Here is a 15,190-nt window from a genome sequence, read left to right as displayed (position 1 = left end):
AATCTTTAAACTGGCCAGTTATACATTGAAAGTATTACTTAGCTAATTACACTGCACTGTCAAGGAGGAGGAACGTTTCTGAAACACGTATGGCTGGAAGAAGAATAAATCAGCTCTCCTTGTACGTCTGATTTCGATACCAATTACATCACTTCTAACTGCAGTCAATATAGTTGGTTATTTCCATCTTCCATGAATCGTAATTGCCATGTTCCGGTATGATAAAGAAAGAGTCAGTTTTGCGAATGTTGTGTAGTATTCATTCTCAGTGAAAAATATGTTGAACTATTTACATGATCATCTTCAGCTTCTCTTTCAATATGCTGTTTTTCGTATATCTGCTACTCAATATCTTACACAGGTAAACTTACTAAGTACGGCACTAACAACACGGAACTCTTGCGCAGTTCGCGAAGTCGTCCTGTTGCAGTGAATGTTTTCGAAGTGACATGAGCAGCAGCTTAGTGTCGGTCGAAAATAGATAGCTGTTGTTCCCAGGAGGAAAACACGTGTCTAGAAGAAGCATAACTGCATTTTGGCACACTAAAAGTGGCCCCTGCTTCGTAGTGCAGGCAAACAACAGCTGGGCATTCGAAACATTACGCAAAGTTGGCCAGCGTAGTTGGTTGCTAATATAAGCTGCCACGTCTTTCTCAGAAGACCCAGGTGGCCGGTTGTAAAATAATGAGGCAGCTGTCAGTGTTACGAAACGGATGTCCCAGGAGAAATGAGTTTCACTGGGATTAGTTGTAACACCATAGCTCTAATGCTGTACTGATTTATTTTGCTTTTGTTTCATTTAATGTTACATTGCTGTGCTTCTGTAAATGTGTGTGATTGAATCGATAACATAAAAGTGTATACTGCTTTCTTTATACAAACTTTGATGTCGTGATTTGATTCTATGCAAAGTAGTGTATCTGTCGTTAAATGCTTTGTCCCATTTGGAGGGAACAAAACTTACTGTATATGATTGTAATTTTGTGTGAATAATTTTTGGTAGAAACGTCAATATGTGCAAATGTTCTGTTTTATTTAATGTATTTGGTTGCTGTTATGTAAACTGCTGATCCTCACTTAGGAATCTTAGTAATTTGGTGTATAAGAGGTAGTGTGGTTCCCCTCGGGAACGGAACTGTGTAGCGCGCGCAAATTGTGGTTGGATTAGGTGGAAAAGGTGGAACTGATAGTCAGTCGGCGACGAGCGAGCGGTCGGGGACGAGCCAGCAGTCGGAGACGAGCTACGAGTCCGTGCACTGCCATGTAAAAGGTGCATATGGTGCTATTTCTGAGAGAGGCTTTTTCTGCTACTTTCCAATGCCTCGGATGGATGGATAACTAGCTGGAACTATTCTGGAATTTGTATCTATCATCGCCACCAAGAAATGACAGAGTCCAGCAATTCTGTCTGCGAATCCTCCTACCAACATGCAGTTGCCACCACGTTGCGCAATCACTGTAGCGTAATACTATAATGATGTACAGTGAAGGATCAGCTTAATGGAAGTGTTATTGTGCTGAAATGTAAGGTAATTCATATCTGAATTTATGTACCTACCTTGAATTTTCTCCTCATCATAACACCTCTCAGGTTCCTTTCCGTTTGAACTAAAGTAATCACCGAGTGTCCTTACTGAAAGAACTTTTATGACCAATGTTATGCTAATTAATGCCTCTTGAACATAATAAAGTGAAAGTTAAAGTTAATGTGGCAAGAGAGTGAGTTAGAGTTAATGATGCTTACTGAAAATCATTTTCCTAGTAAAAATGCTTATTAATGTGTTGTTGCCAACTTCAAATTAAAATTTCTCAAGACTGAGGCTTATAGAGTTTTGCTTAGTAAATGATCACATTACTGCCTGTTGTTAATCGCAGAAAGTGAGTCAGTATCTTACATAAATGTTAATTTTATGTCTCACGGTAGCAAAAGTGGAAAACTGCATAGTAGGAAATTATATGTTCATGATTACTAAGTGTTTGTCTCTCTTGTGTGCATATTAACAGTATAAAGACCACTCAGTTTGTGTAAGCCCTGAAAGTGATAGTGTTTTTCTGTACGTGTTATAATTTTGCAAATAGTTTTTGTGCTGCTCCAACTGTTAGATTCAACCTTATCGTAAACATATTAATGTGTCAGAGTTCATTGCACTCGCGTGTGGCCAAGTATAGGTTGTGTTTACCCATTAGAGTTACTAATAACTATTTTCTTGAACGAGAATGTTAATCATTCTCTTGCCTAGTTAGGCTGGCGACCGTTTTCCATTATCAGTTAAACAGTGCAGATAGGCAAAATTTTGTTTGTTACTGTTCAAACATTTACGTAATTCTGACTTTCATTTCCGATAAGCCACCTCTGTTAGGTACAACACGGTCAAACAACAAAATTCCTCTCAGAGGGTAACACTGCTTTGCTGCTTTATACCACAATTGCTATAACAAAATAATTCTGTTTTGCAAACTGACTCCTACTTTAAGGTTATGGTGTAGCAGTAGCAAACGGGAGTGTTATACGTGGCTTTTCCGTGACAGGACTATTTGTTCTGTTGGGGACATACTACGTAATAAACCAAACTTGGTACTTCATAGTATAAGCTACGTAAATACGCTGTTGTAGTGTTATATAGTGAGTCATAGAATGTGCGTCGTCGGTATCGGCGAAATACGGTCTTGTTTCAACAGCTGAATTTATTCAGCGAGAAAGGCAACACAAGAATAGTGCAAAGTGTCATGGCTAGGCACTATTGTTCAGCAGTGTCGCAACAAAAGAGAAATTTGCCGTGAGTTCGTGGTTGGAATAATCTTATATACCCTAGACGACATCAACATACACAGTTTCCAAGTCGAACGCAATAGTTTGGAGTTGCATCATGTAACACACTGTTGTACTTATTTTCATTTTGACTAACTATTACGGTCATCCCTCTGCCCATCTGTACCAAAGGGGAGCAACTATACCTGAAGTGCATACAATAACTGGACATAGTACCTTCTAAAACATTTTTCATCGAGTATCATGAATTACATAAAGAGACATTGAAACACGTGTATTCAGTAGCAGCGATGGCGAGGCATGACAGAATCTCTGACCAGAGAGTTATTTATCGTTCCTAGTCTGCGCTTGACCGCGCGAGAGTTCAGTTCAGTTGCGAGGCAGTAGTTGTACGTAGCGAGTCGCGAGAGCATGTAGTTTAGTCAGTGGTAGTAGCGCGCACGAGACAGTCGGAGTTGTGTGTGAGGAGTCGGCGGTCGTCGACATGCGTCTCTGGTCAAGGTTCGGGACGAGGTATATTTTGTAATAAGGTAATGAAGCAGCATTGCGCACATCTGATAATGTAATGTATATTAACTGTAATTAATTTGTTCAAGAATTGCCCCAATAATAATTTTGTTCTCAAAGCAATCTTCTTAAGAAAATAATCATTACAATTGAAACAATATTTCCTTTGCTTTTCCTCCCAGAATCAATTTTATCAGGTTGATTATTGCACAGGGCCTAAGGTCAGCAGATGACCTTATAAAATTTAGCAGGTTGATCTTAACGTTAATTTTGTGGGGACTTAACATTTTTGCACATTTTTATTATCATTGACTTTTATTACTGTGGGAAACTAACATATGGCACTATTTGCAATTATATTCAATTCTTTTCACTTTCATATTTCTCCTGGGAAGTTACACTTAGCACGATGTCCATTCTCATTTAAATAATTTTCTTTTTAATTTTTGCGGGGAGGTTACACTTGGCTCTATTCCCATTAATATTTAAATATTGTCTTTCAAAATTTTGCGGGGAGGTTACACTTGGCGACATCCGGTCCAGGATCGTATTTCGTTGAGAATCTTCTGAGAAGTAGTCAGATATTTGCTCTTATTTAATTAATATAATTAGCATTTGGTGCAACGCTTTTACTAATTTTATGACTTTCTTTCCTCAGATCATCGGCAATTCGTTGCTCTGTTGTATTTTTGTTTGTTGCTTTTTGCATTGTGCTTATTTCATTTGTGAATAATTGTGACTATTGTAAAAATGCCGCGAAAGACTGTGAATAGTGTATCGCGAGGTATTATGAATGAAATTACCGACTTAAACAACTTCACCGATAGTACTTGTGACACGCAGTGTAATGATGACAATCCTGCGTTCACTGACAATCAGTGCATTCCAACCACTAATGATGATTTTTATCTTACTGATGTACAAACGAACTCAATTGTCTCCTCTGTTAATTTGACGACAATTGACGCGGGGAGCTCTATCGCAATGAGCGCTGCCCAGCTTAACACACCCGGTTTGGAAAATTCAAGTAACGTAGAGAAATTTTTCTAATGAAAATGGACAGTGTACTGAAAGTACGACGGATCTATTTAATTCCGATATAGTGTCTGACAGTGTACATCCGACTGATAAACCTTTTTCTAAATTACAGAATGACCAAATGGTCACACAAAACGCGACAATTGCAAATACACCGTCAAACAGTACAGAGAATGGAGTAGATAATGTTACATTGGATCAAATTATGGCAGTATTACTACTAATGAATGAAATACAGGAAAACGATCACAAACGACGTAAACTAATTAATGAAGGTTATAAACAATCGAATGAAGAACAAGACAACATTAATAAAAAAATCAAACAACTTAGTGAACGGAATGAACAGCTCGATGAACAGATTAAAGCCATTGCCGCGCAATATTATGATAATACAAGACAATTACGTGAGGATACTAAGGCTTGTGCTAATAACAGTAATGAAGAAGTTGGCACTGTTGCACAAGAATTAAGTAGTACACGTGTAGGCACAACAGAATCAGTTAAAGATGAAATTAATGCAGTCACTGAACAATGTTCAGCAAACGCAACACAGATACACGAAATTAATGCAGTCACTGAACAATGCCCTAAAAACGCAGTACAGATACGCGACGAGTTTAATTTAGAGTCACTGGAAGTTTCACACACTCTGAATACGGATGTCAATAATAAAAGTGAACGACAGAACAACCAAATTGACGAAAGTATTAAAGTAACAGAATTGAAAACTATTTCGGTCACCAATACGTCACAGAATCCGCCACGTTGTGAACATTTGTCAGACTTACGGAGCGCGTATAATTTGAGCAATTTACAGAGACTACGCGACTTAAAATCCGAAAAGCTACGCGACTTAAAATCTGAAAAGCTACGCAACTTGAAATCTGAAATGACACACACAAACAGATTCTCTCACAAACCTGAACGTGTTCTCAAATTCAGAGACGAGAACGTAGATTACGAGCAATTTGTATGTGTAAAAAAAATCTAAGGAATTTAATAATGACAGAACACAGGTACACGCTTTGAACTGGATACGACAATTTGCTATGGTATTTTCATCAGCATTGCTTATAATGCAGAAATTGGAATTAGCATGGATACAACAATTTGCATTTGGATTTTTACCGCTATTGCCTGTAACGCAAAAGCTAAAATTTATTTACAGCGCGTAATTGACCTCTGGGGATTCATTACGCTTTAATGAATATGTGCCGTAGTGTGCATAGGGCCCCGAGCTGTAGTAGTGCTGTTTCATCTTTAGTTTTCTGCACTGCTGCCTTCTCTTCTACTATCCTCTATATCTATCAAAACAGCTCTTTAACTATTGCCCTATCTAAGATTAAGAACAATGAGTAGTAAAAAAATCCGATAAGACAAATTTATACCGAAAGTGACAGTTCTCTTTAGGCACTCCCGTAAAGACAACTACCGCCGTAATTTCAATAACAGATAAAATTTTAATCATCAGTATGTACAAAATTTTCAGCAGTCGCAACCACATTTTGGTAACAATAAATGTTTTTCACCACAACAGCATGAAAGTCAGCCGCTTAGCATACGTAACCAACAATGCAGTCTACAAGGTCAACCAAACTTTAATGTTTCGCCGCGTGGACGTATAGTCCCTGGTACAACAAATAGTAACGCACCGCAGCAAAGGAACAACTACGTACAGAAAACACAGTATTTCAATTCCTATCGCAAATGCGCCATATAGAAGTGACTATCATGACAGACGTAAAAATAATGAGTACAATTTTCAGCGTACATCTAACAACAGTCGGTCATACCAACAGCAAAATTATCCACAAGAACCTATTATCATGAATGAACCAGACAATAGGTGTCATCTATAGCGTAACACGTCAGGAAGAAATAATAGAACAGTTCAAATAGTAGAAATGCCGCAACATCCTCCAGAAAATAATAACACGTCAGATAGAATTTGACTAGATACAGTACAGGTTGCATATTCCAGTAACGTAAGCCATAATTTTGACACGCAGAATCTTGTTCATGAAAATGTTATTAATTTTGACGCCATCCGACACACGTTTGCATTAAAGACAGAATCACGACGTACGTAGACGACATTCTTATTGCAGAAGCTAACTGGTCTGAACACAATATGATTCTTGAACGTCTGTTACAAACTTTTCATGCACAAGGACTTAAAGTTAATCTTAGTAAATCGCACTTTGGTAAAACTTCTATAAAATTTCTTGGACACGTAATTTCAGCAGAAGGCATTGCGCCTGATCCGGAAAAACTTCAAGCTTTACGTGACATTACTGTTCCTACAACGAAGAAGCAACTACGCAGTTTTTTGGGCTTAATTAACTTTTTTCGTAAATTTATTCATCACTCTGCTTTAGACACACCTAGATTATGCCAATTAACAGGTAAAAACAGTATTTGGTCCTGGGATAAGCAAGCACATTCTGAAGTCATGAACTTGAAACATGCCCTGTTGAATGCACCACTTTTATCGCACCCAGATCTTACCAGAAATTTTTCCATTGCCACCGACAGTTCTAACACCGCTTTAGGCGTACATATTTTTCAGGAAATTGAAGAAGATGGTTCTACAATAATTAAAAACATCGCATTTGCAAGCCGCGTTCTGTCACCTGCTGAACGAAATTATTCCGTTACTGAACTTGAAACATTATGTGTTGTATGGGCTTTTACGAGATTTAGGCACTTTCTTTATGGCAGACATACCACTGTTTATACAGACCACAGAGCTATACAATTTTTACTTTCAGCTAAATTCACACACGACAGATTAAGCAGATGGAAGCTTTATTTACAGGAATTTAATTTTACAATTGTTCACATTCCCGGCACACAAAATGTTATAGCAGACGCACTATCTCGTTCTCTCAGCAACAATCAGCAAGACGTCGCAACCAACTTCTGCAAAGCAAATTTCAGCGTCATGTACATTCAGCAAGTTGCATTTGAAAATTTCATTTCATCGTCATTACAGGACATAGCAAAAGTGCAAAGTAAAGACAACGTGTGGAAAGAAATTAAACACCTTTGGCAAGATAAGAATAATGTTACGATTAGAAACCACTACACTGTACGCAATGACATTCTGTTTCGCCGCTCTCATCCAGACAGCAACAATTGGTTATTATGCATTCCTGACGAACTGGTTAACAAATTAATCTGGTACACTCATTTAAGTTACGCACATTACGGAGCCAGAAAATGTTTTCTTATACTGAGATAGAACTGTTATTTTGCCAACATGGAAAAACGTATACGACGAGTTTTAGCGTCATGTAAAATTTGCCAGAAAGCTAAGTCAGACACAACTTCACATATTCCTCCATTATATCCCATTGTACCTGTTAAATTGAGACATATGGCCGCTGTAGACATTTTTGGTCCGATTCCCAGAACTAATAGAGGTTTTTGCTACATCTTTGTCGCTGTTGCACTCACTTCAAAATTTGTTACCTTCACTCCGTTACGCAAAGCTACTGCTAAAACCGTTTCGAAAGCATTTGTAAAACATTTTCTATTTCATGTAGGGCATGTGATGAAAGTAATTTCCGACAGTGGATCACAATTTCGATCTGCTATATGGACACGCATGTTAAGAGCTAGAAACATTTCTCCGATCTATATATCCAAGTACCATGCTTCTTCGAACCCCTGTGAACGATTAATGAAAGAAATTGGTAAACTGTGTAGAATATACTGCCACAAAAGACATATTGATTGGGACACACACATATTCTAATTCCAAGATGTAATTAATTCCATTCCAAATGAATCCACTATGCTATCTCCGTTTGTTATACTGAAAAATATTGAACCACCGAACAAAATTAAAGAATTAGTAACATTTCCTACATCTCGTCGATTACGACACCACGAAATAATTGACATTGCACTGAACAACATCAAACGTGCCGCAGAGCGCCGGAGAAGACAGCAAAAACAGGTTTGTATACGCCGAGACTTTCACGTGGGACAGAAGATATTAGTACGTACACACTATTTATCCAGCAGAATAAAAGCTAAGTGCAGTAAATTTGAACTTCTAGACGCAGGTCCATATCGGATTCGCAGCATTCCTCACCCCAATGTAGTACATGTCGAAACTCTGAGAACCAGAAAAAGTTAAGGCAACCACCATGTCTCTAACATTAAACCGTTTATTGAGTAAAGACACTTTATGATTTAACATGCTATGATGCCATTTACACATTTTATGACTATTTCTGCAATTATATTCACATGACTACCTATTGATGATTATCGTATTTTTTCTTGGCAAGTGCCCGGCAAGGTAAGGTTAGCAGGTCGCTCTTCTTGTCGTTACACATCAGACCGTGCACATTTTTCCAGATGAATTTACACATTTTATGACTACTTATGCAATTATATTCACATGACTACTTATTGATGATTATCGCATTTTTTCTTGGCAAGTTGTCATCATTTGTTTATGTATGTACGATTGTTTTCATGTTTTGTTTGTATGCACTATGAAATAGTTAAGATATAGCAAACACCAGTTGACTTTGACATTTTCTTTTGCCCTATGATATCTCAACATCGTGACTGTTTTAATTTTTTTTTTTTTTTTTTTTTGCTGCATTGTGGTATTCAGTACATTTTTGCATCTGAACACTGTCAATGTCTCTGACATATTACGTTTTCTGTCATGGTATGCTGTATGCTTAATTATGTTACCATAAACCAATCATTATTTAGTGAGTATATGATGTAAATGCACGACATTAATCTTTGTTCATCATTTTCAGAAATAAATAACGTGTAAAGGAAATAAATTAAACAGAAATGGGAATTTCACCTACGGAATAAACGAAAGAAGATGCAAAAACCTTATAAGGAAGAGTAAATGGATCAGAATTAACAAGCATTAACAAGAATATACTATACACATCGTAGAATAGCAGTCTTAACTAATTTTTTCTTTCAGAATACGAGGCGATTGATGCAGGCTGTCAGACAGAACTACACATCTTAGTTTTAGTGATGAAATATGCTAGAGATAAGGAATAGTTATGTAATGAGTAGTGAAGTGATTTTTTTGCAGATGATAATGAATGCTGCGGAATAATGATGAAGAATATGCTACTATGGATAATGAAGTTTTTCTTTACAGGTGATGATAATGATGGAGTTATGATGATATAAGTAATGAAGTGATGGATAATGAAGTTTTTTTTTCTTTACAGATGAGGATATTATTGAAGTTATGTATTTATGCTATATAGATATTTAAGTATTTGTTGCAGTTTGCTTTGACAGCAGGTGTTATATTGCATAGTATAATGACGGAAGGTTTTGGAAAGGACAGCTATGGAACACATTTTTATACACATTGCACTACCTGTTAATTCGAAGTTCACTACTTTTCAACATAAAATGCACTTCTTCTTTCAGCTTAATAATCCATTTTTTTAAATATTTTTGCAGGAGAAATTATTTATGAAGTTAATGTGCTATAAGCAGTGGTTCATTAAATCTATGTCATCTATGAATGTGATTACATATACTCTACTTGTTTCATAATCTTGCCACAGCTGACTTATGACGAATGACATTACACATTTTCATTTACACCAACAACCCAGAAGCAAATTTTTCTCTCTTACTTTCCCCTATAATTACCCAACGCAATGCATTGCTAACAAAAAAATGTATTACCAGTCCCAAATAATGATACCAGTTTAAGAAAGTTCTGAGTAATGCTAATCAGCTATGAATAATATGTCAACTGAAAAATGAATACTACCAATTACTGTATTTAAATGACCAATGATTATTTACTAATGCTTTGTAACTAAGAAAAGAAGGCTACTGATTATTACTATATTGAAATGATTACTGTATTTAAATGACCAATGATTATTTAATAATGCTTTGTAAATAGGAAAAGAATGCTACTAATTATGCTTTGTAACTAGAAAATGAATGCTATTCGTTATGCTTTGTAACTTGGAAAAGAATGCGATTATTTAATAATGCTTTGTAAATAGGAAAAGAATGCTACTAATTATGCTTTGTAACTAGAAAATGAATGCTATTCATTATGCTTTGTAGCTGGGAAAAGAATGCGATTATTTAATAATGCTTTGTAAATAGGAAAAGAATGCTACTAATTATGCTTTGTAACTAGAAAATGAATGCTATTCATTATGCTTTGTAACTGGGAAAAGAATGCGATTATTTAATAATGCTTTGTAAATAGGAAAAGAATGCTACTAATTATGCTTTGTAACTACAAAATGAAGGCTATTCATAATGCTTTGTAGCTAGGAAAAGAAGGCTACTGATTATACTACTAATTACTGTATAGAGATAACCAATGCTTTGTAACTTGGAAAAGAAGGCTACTGATTATTACTATATTGAAATGACAAATGATTAATTAATACTGTTTTGTAACTGGAAAATGAATGCTACTAATTAATAATGCTTTGTAACTGAGAAATGATGACTGTATTGGGATGACCAATGATTGAGTATCAACATTATTATTGACTACCTCCTGTTTTAAGTAGTGACTTCTGATGATTTGTAATTAGAGAATGCATGCAAATATTCTATGTAAAACAATTAATGAACATTTTTCTGTAATACTACATGCATGGTACAGAAATGTTCAATAACTGGGCTATGAATTCCGCAAACTACTAATGTAATTCGTAATGAAGACTAATATGTGACTTATTGTCCTTCACCTTCTGACCTCACTACCCTGAATTACTGCAATATCCATTTGTCCTGTACATCCTCCTGATCATGGAGCACTATATTTGGTTTTTGCACTAATTCTACGTTGGTGTGCCTTGTAAGAGCGTGGTGTTGACACGACATGCTGTCCACCACAGTGAGCGATGGAGACATTATTATGGTCCCACTGTTTGGTGTACCTAATGTACTGCCAAAATGAAAACACGGAATATTACTACGACATTTCAGTGTCTTGGCTACGCTGATAAATACTTCTGAGAAAAGAACTTCAAATTGTCTCACTTGGTGTTGTACTTCTGTGGAAAGATATGGACTTTCAGTGCAGCTGCATGCAACCTAAAGTGCTACAACCATGATGCAATCCTTCCCTTTCCTATCCTAATTCTTGTATCATAGTGAAAATCATTTTTTGCTAACATCATTTATATTCATGGCCTATACATTTTTTCGATTTGCTGAACTGCAGCACATGTGCATTTATGTCACTTATCAACATGATTTTTTTTGCCATTATGTTTATTTGTTGTGAAAACGCTAAAGAGTTTTTCAGTGCGTGTGCACTTATGTCATTTCTTTTATACTCAAATTTTGTTATTGTCTAATACGTTTTGTACTTGATGCATGTGCACCATATTTCCTTCCTGTTTTATATCTGTATATATGCTGTAATTGTAAAGTTAATTAGTTAAGAAAAAATTTGTTGCTCATGGCAAGTCCAAATGACTCATCATCGCTGCCAAATTTTTGCCCCCCCCCCCCCCCCCAGTGGAGGGTTATGAAACACGTGTATTCAGTAGCAGCGATGGCGAGGCATGACAGAATCTCTAACCAGAGAGTTATTTATAGTTCCTAGTCTGCGCTTGACCGCGCGAGAGTTCAGTTCAGTTGCGAGGCAGTAGTTGTACGTAGCGAGTCGCGAGAGCATGTAATTCAGTCAGTGGTAGTAGCGCGCACGAGACAGTCGGAGTTGTGTGTGAGGAGTCGGCGGGCGTCGACATGGCTCTCTGGTCAAGGTTCGGGACGAGGTATATTTTTTAATAAGGTAATGAAGCAGCATTGCGCACATCTGATAATGTAATGTATATTAACTGTAATTAATTTGTTCAAGAATTGCCCCAATAATAATTTTGTTCTCAAAGCAATCTTCTTAAGAAAATAATCATCACAATTGAAACAATATTTCCTTTGCTTTTCCTCCCAGAATCAATTTTATCAGGTTGATTATTGCACAGGGCCTAAGGTCAACAGATGACCTTATAAAATGTAGCAGGTTGATCTTAACGTTAATTTTGTGGGGACTTAACATCTTTGCACATTTTTATTATCATTGACTTTTATTACTGTGGGAAACTAACATATGGCACTATTTGCAATTATATTCAATTCTTTTCACTTTCATATTTCTCCTGGGAAGTTACACTTAGCACGATGTCCATTCTCATTTAAATAATTTTCTTTTTAATTTTTGCGGGGAGGTTACACTTGGCTCTATTCCCATTAATACACTCCTGGAAATGGAAAAAAGAACACATTGACACCGGTGTGTCAGACCCACCATACTTGCTCCGGACACTGCGAGAGGGCTGTACAAGCAATGATCACACGCACGGCACAGCGGACACACCAGGAACCGCGGTGTTGGCCGTCGAATGGCGCTAGCTGCGCAGCATTTGTGCACCGCCGCCGTCAGTGTCAGCCAGTTTGCCGTGGCATACGGAGCTCCATCGCAGTCTTTAACACTGGTAGCATGCCGCGACAGCGTGGACGTGAACCGTATGTGCAGTTGACGGACTTTGAGCGAGGGCGTATAGTGGGCATGCGGGAGGCCGGGTGGACGTACCGCCGAATTGCTCAACACGTGGGGCGTGAGGTCTCCATAGTACATCGATGTTGTCGCCAGTGGTCGGCGGAAGGTGCACGTGCCCGTCGACCTGGGACCGGACCGCAGCGACGCACGGATGCACGCCAAGACCGTAGGATCCTACGCAGTGCCGTAGGGGACCGCACCGCCACTTCCCAGCAAATTAGGGACACTGTTGCTCCTGGGGTATCGGCGAGGACCATTCGCAACCGTCTCCATGAAGCTGGGCTACGGTCCCGCACACCGTTAGGCCGTCTTCCGCTCACGCCCCAACATCGTGCAGCCCGCCTCCAGTGGTGTCGCGACAGGCGTGAATGGAGGGACGAATGGAGACGTGTCGTCTTCAGCGATGAGAGTCGCTTCTGCCTTGGTGCCAATGATGGTCGTATGCGTGTTTGGCGCCGTGCAAGTGAGCGCCACAATCAGGACTGCATACGACCGAGGCACACAGGGCCAACACCCGGCATCATTGTGTGGGGAGCGATCTCCTACACTGGCCGTACACCACTGGTGATCGTCGAGGGGACACTGAATAGTGCACGGTACATCCAAACCGTCATCGAACCCATCGTTCTACCATTCCTAGACCGGCAAGGGAACTTGCTGCTCCAACAGGACAATGCACGTCCGCATGTATCCCGTGCCACCCAACGTGCTCTAGAAGGTGTAAGTCAACTACCCTGGCCAGCAAGATCTCCGGATCTGTCCCCCATTGAGCATGTTTGGGACTGGATGAAGCGTCGTCTCACGCGGTCTGCACGTCCAGCACGAACGCTGGTCCAACTGAGGCGCCAGGTTTAAATGGCATGGCAAGCCATTCCGCAGGACTACATCCAGCATCTCTACGATCGTCTCCATGGGAGAATAGCAGCCTGCATTGCTGCGAAAGGTGGATATACACTGTACTAGTGCCGACATTGTGCATGCTCTGTTGCCTGTGTCTATGTGCCTGTGGTTCTGTCAGTGTGATCATGTGATGTATCTGACCCCAGGAATGTGTCAATAAAGTTTCCCCTTCCTGGGACAATGAATTCACGGTGTTCTTATTTCAATTTCCAGGAGTGTATTTAAATATTGTCTTTCAAAATTTTGAGGGGAGGTTACAACATTTAACTGAAAAAAGAATATGCCTACAAAATACATATTAATTTTGCCTTCCTCAGTTGCAGAAATGGATCATTCTTGAAATGATCCGTTTTGGTATAGCATGTGGTATCACAAACACGCACATCTGTCATCCACTGTAAACGCTAGTACCTTGTGTACTGCTACAACTGCCCAGAGATCTTATTTTGCGGACACTAAATATTCCAGACATTTTGACTAGCTACGTATTTTAACTGACAACATGTTCAAGACGTCATATTGTTCTTAACTCCGATAAACCATCGATTTATTACACTACTGGCCATTAAAATTGCTACAACAAGAAGAAATGCAGATGATAAACGGGTATTCATTGGACAAATATATTATACTAGAACTGACATGTGATTACATTTTTACGCAGTTTGGGTGGATAGATCCTGAGAATCAGTACCAAGAACAACCACCTCTGACCATAATAACGGCCTTGATACGCCTGGTCATTGAGTCAAACAGAGCTTGGATGGTGTGTGCATCTTCAACACGATACCACGGTTCATCAAGAGTGTTGACTGGCGTATTGTGACGAGCCAGTTGCTCGGCCACCATTGACCAGACGTTTTCAGTTGGTGAGAGATCTGGAGAGTGTGCTGGCCAGAACAGCAGACGAATATTTTCTGTATTCAGAAAGGCCTGTACAGGACCTGCAACATGCGGTCGTGCATTATCCTGCTGAAATGTAGGGTTTCGCAGGGATCGAATGAAGGGTAGAGCCACGGGTCGTAACACATCTGAAATGTAACGTCCACTGTTCAAAGTGCCGTCAGTGCGAACAAGTGGTGACCGAGACGTGTTACCAAAGGCACCCCATACCATCACGCCGGGTGATACGCCAGTATGGCGATGACGAATACACACTTCCAATATGTGTTCACCGCGATGTCGCCAAACACGGATGCGGCCATCATAATACTGTAAAGAGAACCTGGATTCATCCAAAGAAATGACGTTTTTCCATTCGTGCACCCAGGTTCGTCGTTGAGTACACCATTGCAGGCGCTCCTGTCTGTGATGCAGCGTCAAGGGTAACCGCAGCCATGGTCTCGGAGCTGACAGTCCATGCTGCTGCAAACGTAGTCGAACTGTTCGTGCAGATGGTCGTTGTCTTGCAAACG

The sequence above is a fragment of the Schistocerca nitens genome, chromosome 4 (assembly GCF_023898315.1).
Source record: "Schistocerca nitens isolate TAMUIC-IGC-003100 chromosome 4, iqSchNite1.1, whole genome shotgun sequence".
Taxonomy (NCBI): domain Eukaryota; kingdom Metazoa; phylum Arthropoda; class Insecta; order Orthoptera; family Acrididae; genus Schistocerca; species Schistocerca nitens.
The sequence above is the reverse complement of the archived record's forward strand: the minus strand, read 5'-3'. Positions refer to the sequence as shown.